This window comes from Lagopus muta, chromosome 3, assembly GCF_023343835.1.
Source record: "Lagopus muta isolate bLagMut1 chromosome 3, bLagMut1 primary, whole genome shotgun sequence".
In the NCBI taxonomy this organism is placed as follows: Eukaryota; Metazoa; Chordata; class Aves; order Galliformes; family Phasianidae; genus Lagopus; species Lagopus muta.
In genome coordinates this window covers 79,772,600-79,778,995 of record NC_064435.1, presented here as the reverse complement: position 1 = coordinate 79,778,995, position 6,396 = coordinate 79,772,600, and the positions used below count along the sequence as shown (strand labels likewise).

Here is a 6,396-nt window from a genome sequence, read left to right as displayed (position 1 = left end):
TCAGGCACTGCCAGGGCATGACTGGGCATCCACCACAGATGCAGTTTTGCACAGGTCTCTTTCCAATGGCAAATATCTCAGTAACTCATCAGTGTAACTGTACACACCTTCAGTCTTACTGTGTGTATAGGAACTGCTGAATCACAGCCTGAACCTGTGATTGATCACCTGAGCAAGCAATGAGTCAGCCATGGGAGCACAGGTGAAGGCAATTCACCTGTGCTGCCAAAAGGGATGGAGCCTGGCTGCACCTCTCCTAGACCCATTTAAGAGCTGACTACAGGTGGGGAAGGATCTCTTTCTGGAGACCCCTCCTTTGGAGTTTTCCATCAAGCCCAGGGCAAGGGTAAGCCTTCTATCTATTCTTTTTTGGTGTAATAACCTGCTTAGTCAAACTCTTTTGTATATTCATTGATTATACACTATGCCAGTTACAGCTAAGAAAAAGATTATTTCTCCATTTGATTTTTACTTTAATGTGATATATTTGTTTTAAATTCAAGGTGCTTCAGGTAAACTAAAGTAGAACTGATGCACAGAGAGGGTTAACACCTTCAGTAAAGTGTTTCAGCATGAAAAAGATAACCAACAGAACCACAAGATCTCTTCAGAAGAACAGCAGGTGCCTGCCTTAGGGTAAGTCAGTTCTTTTGCTCTGCTCTACTAACTGTATTGACGAGCTTTCTATTACTTATGACAGGAGCTTAGACACTAACTCACATTCACATGTCTACACACAGAAACTGTCTCTTAACCTGGAGCTGAATCCCACACCCTGTTTCCATAGTGCAACAGTTGAGCATAGTTTCAAGTTCTGCCCTGCAGAAACTGAATCATTCTCTGGCACCCTCACATACATCAGATCCTCAGCACATCACTCCTATACCTTTTCAGGAAATAGCTGGCATAGCACCCGGGGGTACATCAAATCCAAGCTCCTGCTAAGCAAGTGTAACATCCAAGCCTTGGGGACTCTGGGAGTACAGCAGCAGTTACTCCTAGTTGCAGTAGCATTACACAAGGGTAAGGATGATTACACACAGGTGATCTGGTTGTGACCCAAATCTGGTCCCTCCTGAAAAGACTTGAGCAATCTCTGTCACCGAGTGGTAATTCGGTAGGCCCTCAAAATGATCTAATGCTCAGTAAACATGTTGCCACCTTCTTCACAATGACCTCAACACCTGAGCATTGTGAGAAGCCAGTTTTCTCCTGAACGCTCACGCGACATCTTTCCAGAGTCATCTATCATCACTGTACCCAAGCAGAAGATATTTCAGGACACCTTTGGAGATGATAATCCCTTTGGGCACTTGCACTACCATTGGAAAGAAAAGGACTATTCAACTGGGAAACTGGTCAGAACTGCTAGGAGACCAGACCTAGGTCTGCATGACAAATAGCCTCATGTTACTGGGGGAAAGAAAAGGTGACTATACTAAGTTTTAATGGACCTAAGCACCAATGTGTAACAGCTTAAGAAATTGATCATTTTTCATACCCCAAACTTTATAATGAGCAAAGGGCTGCTGTCATGGTCATGATGTAGCCTGCATGGAGCAATGAATCTGAAATCACCTGGTTCACATTTCATTGCTTTTGGTGCAGTATATAGTCATCCAGCTTGCTCCATCACACCACTCATCATACCCTCAAATAGGGTCCTTGTTGAACTTTCTTGGATTCAGCTGTTTCACTGCAGTAATATGACCTTATGAGATATCTAAAAAAAGTTTTCATATGTGAACCATTTTTCTTAATTTCTGCCTTCAGTCTCCAAACAAAGAATAGTTTTTCAGTAATGTAATAAGAGTTATTTACTGGTATTGAAACCACAGGCTTACTGTAAGTTTTACAGCATCCAAAATGCAATGTAATTTTCCTTTTTTTTTAGCCCATAACAGTTCATTGCCATAATCGCATCTGAGACACAGCACTGTCTCACTATTTTGTTTGTTTTGTATTTCTTAAAAGTTGAAAGCCAGACTGTAGAATAGTTACACATTGCCATTTAACCATTGTTTAATAGATCAACAACAAGCTTGTAGCTAAAAGTAACTTGCATCTGACAGGCATTTATTTCTCCTTTTCTTTCTTAGCGCTTCCTCCACTTTCTCTTTTCCAGCTCATATTCCCCCTGACACACATACACACATTCTCATTAGCTCACATAAGGATACTAAACACCTAAGATCAGAACTTCAGCTCTGTATCTTGACAGCAGCAAGGGACAGATCTTACAGATCTTTCTTTTTTGCCATCATCTTGTTTTTCCTTGTGTAGTAAAGTTTGAGAAGAAAAGCAGAAGAAGAAAAACCCAACCCCTTTCCCCGTCCCCAGGAAAAGTCAGAACTCTTTCAATTCCTAGTGAAGCATGCTTGTTGTCTGGGCATGTTATTCTCTCATTAGGACTAAACAGGACTAACTTCATTTACAGTACATGCCTGAAGCCTAATCCAAAGCTCTTTAATATCCATGGGTTCACTCCCACTGCCACTATTACTGGCTCTGGCTCAAAGCTGTGCTTCTTAAACCAGTTGTGCACAAATCTTATGAATGCTGAACCCAAGCCTGGGCAGATTAGTTCACACTCCTGTGCTCTGAAGATGTCATGGGGCAGCCTGGCTCCTACCTGACATCATGAAATCCTGACCTGAGCTTGTAATTTCTTGTGAATGAAACATCACTAAACTGCCCATTTGCTATAGGCTTTATTTTGCTCCCCGTGCCTCTTGTTCCAGAGGCAAAGAGGATAAGCAGATCTCTTCATATCACAGAATCACAGAATCACCCGGGTTGGAAGGGACCCCAAGGATCATGTAGTTCCAACCCCCCTGCCTAGCAGGGCCACCAAACATCCACATTCAGATCAGGTTGCCCAGGATCCCGTCCAACCTGGCCTTAAACACGTCCAAGGACGGGGCATCCACAACCTCCCTGGGCAGCCCGTTCCAGGGCCTAACCACTCTCCTAGTAAAGAACTTCCCCCTAACATCCAACCTAAATCTTCCCTCCTTCAACTTAAAACCATTTCCCCTAGTCCTGCTGTTGTCAGCCCTTTTGAAGAGTTTACTCCCCTCCTGGGTGTAGGTTCCCTTCAGGTACTGATAGGCTGCAATGAGGTCACCCCGCAGCCTTCTCTTCTCCAGGCTGAACAAGCCCAACTCCCTCAGCCTGTCCTCATAGGGGAGGTGCTCCAGCCCCCTGATCATCTTAGTTGCCCTCCTCTGGACCCTTTCCAAAATCTCAATGTCTTTCTTGTACTGAGGGCTCCACACCTGGACACAGTACTCCAGATGGGGCCTCACAAGAGCCGAGTAGAGAGGGACAATCACCTCTCACTTTTCATACTGCACCCACATTAAAAGTCTCTGCATCAAGCAAGAAGTGACATCCAAGGATGGTTGTTGGTCTAAGAAGCCTTCTGGCCTGGCAATGTCTGTCCTTGGAATATGATGCAGGAGACTGGCTGATGCTAACCAACTTCATCAACACAGAAGTCAGCGCCAGTCATAAAAGTGATTAGCAACTTAAGCAAAAAAATCTGGGCATAGCACCCAACCAACACGACAGAGGGATTTACTCTGAATGACAGTATTTACTTTTGCTTTGCTTTTAATTTACCTTTCTGCTGAGCTAGTAAGTTTTGCTCATGTTGTACAACAGCATCAGAGTAGAAGGACGGATCATTATTTGTTTTACACTAGGAAGAAGACATCTTTTGTATATTCATCAATCCAATGTCTTTTAATGTATCCCAAGGAAACTGGGATTTCTGGAAGAGTGGAGAGTCTCCCAAAGCAGAGTTACTGACAGAGAATGCTTTCAGTCAATTGGTGTATAATCAATGAATATAAAGATGTTATAATTATGAAATAAACATGAGACTTTGGCTAAGCAGGTTATGATAACAGAAAGAGAATAGATAGAATGCTTACCCACATCCTGGGCTCGCTGCAAGACTCCAGACGAGGGATCTCCAGAAAAGATCCTTCCCCACCTGTAGTCAGCTCTTAAATGGGTCTAGGAGAGGTGCAGCCAGACTCCACCCCTTCCAGCAGCACAGGAGAATTGCCCTCACCTGTGCTCCCAGGGCTGACTCACTGCTTGCCTCAGGTGGTCAATCAGAGGTTCAGGCCGTGATTCAGCAGTTCCCATACAGTTGGTAACAAATTTTAGACTTTCTTTACTCAAGCCATTTATTTCAGCTTCTTTTCTCCCTTTTTATCTTACTCCTTCTCCCAGTTTCACGAAGTTCCCATCTCACAGTTGCAGCAAACACTAAGCCAATTGACTGAATGACTGCATAAGAAGAAAGAAGAGAACGTCCATGGAAGGTTGATATGAGGGAGAAGGGATTCTGGCAGAAAAAAAGAAGAAAGTAATAGGAACTTTTAAATGTAATTCTAAATAATTACATTTATTGTCTATAAAATATTCTTTCAAATGTTTTAATAAATCTGCATAACGTAACCAAGCAAACTAAATTTAAATTAATTGCAGCCAGTCATATTTTAGCAATTTATGTGGTACGTACATATAAGAGTAAATTTGCATGCACCATACTCAGATTTTCCAGAAGTGTCTCTGTTTGGACTCTAAACCTGCTATATTTCGATTACAAGCTTCCAATTATCCCTCAGTTCTACATAGTAGAATGTAAAGTCCCCTTACGATCCTTGCTTTTTCCACCACCTAACGTGTTAGAGAGCATTCTACATTTTCTTGAAAGCTATTGCCTTTCTTCAGCTGTCAATGTAAATTTAGGAGAGGCTGGGATACTGATGACCTCTACTCTTATTCACCCACAATTAGTTAATTCCACAGTCGCTCTGAGGGCTCTTTCACCAACTTATTTGTCTTTATGTCACTGTATTATACACTCCGAATGAACTGTTGTCTCCTTGACTACACAGGTCCCATTTGGAAGAACAGACCTATCAGACCTTTTATCATCAACATTATTCAACCTCGAGACAGACAATCTGGCTATTAGGAAGAGGCCTTACAACACTGAACCTCGTAACATGTGAGCAGAGGTCAGTTTTGAGATGGTTCAGATTTTGTTCCAACCAGTTCTCTCTTTCCTCAGAGCATAAAACCAGAATTTGGCACCATAATGCTTAAACAATGGGGACAAAGACTTTGTTTTATCTATTGCTGTGGTTACATCATAATAGTTATAGTGGGTGTGGGGGAAAAATAAAATAAAGCAAAACAAAACAAAATCAAAATAGAAGCCTGTTCTCTATAACATACAAGGGCTTCTTATTTCATTCCTCTTCTCAACTTAAGCAAAGAAAAAAATCACTGCAATCCTTCTTTTCTCTGATTTTCAAGCTAAGGGACAGCACTTTTAATTTTTTCCTTACGATGAGTCAGCCTGACAGCTTTAGTTACTGTTTGGTGTTGGTGGCAAAGCCTAGCCACCTCCATAGAGCAGCTGGGGGCAGAGATACCTACTTCAAAGTCTCAGCCCTTTCCTGTCCTGAATTAATCAACATCAGGAGTTTTACCTCAGCCCACACATAGTGTGTCACATAACTCCTACAAGCACTGCATGTGTTGCCGAAGGAGCTACACAACAGCTTTTTTAAACTGCCTTCCTCGTGCAGCATACGGAGAGTGCATTGGACAGGACAGGACGGGCAGATTCACTGCCAACTCAGCCTTTCCTGCAAGGAAAGGACACCAGGGAAAGCTGAAAGAGCAAACATAGAAAGAAAATGAGTCTTTCCTTTCTGAATTGGACTTCCTTCCTTGAGGGCTCGGTCTTCCAGTATGTGCAGGATTTAAGAACTTTTCACCATAACAAAATTTTCGCCGAGACAAGAAAGTCAGAGAGCAGAGAAGTTGTCAAAGGGGAAAAAGTGGAAATTATATTCAAGATGAGACACACAAATGTCACGGAGAAAGCACATAGCTTTAACATTACAGCTTACAAACGGTCAAATATCCAAATTTGGTTCCCCATGAGTCATTTTCAGTGGTTTGGTAATGCAAAGCTGCCACAATGCACCAATTACTTGACTATTAACTTCTAGCAAGAATTTTTACCACTCCCAAAACTCTGACTAGTTAATTAGGGCAAGAAATACATATTTTAAGTTCTGGATGTACTGTTATGTTACCATCTATAAAGCACATACCAAACAGCACAGCAGATAATATTCATAAAATTAACACAAATAGAGCTTACAAACAACTGAGTCCAATGCCCAGAAAGTCTAGGAATCTGATTCTCTATAGAACAGAGGGGAGAGCTCCCATTTCCTTATGGATGAAAACACAGTAACGGGAAAGTCATCATTTTGTATTTACTGTACTGATATTTTAGTGAATTTGCCATGTTTCCTGGTTAGCTGAGAAATAATTTTTAGAACACCTACATCACAC

General features: G+C 42.0%; 1 long non-coding RNA gene across 1 annotated transcript; it reads left to right on the top strand.

The window, feature by feature from the left end:
- The first annotated feature begins 277 nt into the window (after nt 1–277).
- On the top strand, nt 278–4,482 carry LOC125690598 (uncharacterized). Its single transcript, XR_007375722.1, has 3 exons — nt 278–346; nt 504–636; nt 4,246–4,482. It is a non-coding gene; the product is annotated as an uncharacterized LOC125690598 (long non-coding RNA).
- Nucleotides 4,483–6,396: the final 1,914 nt, after the last annotated feature.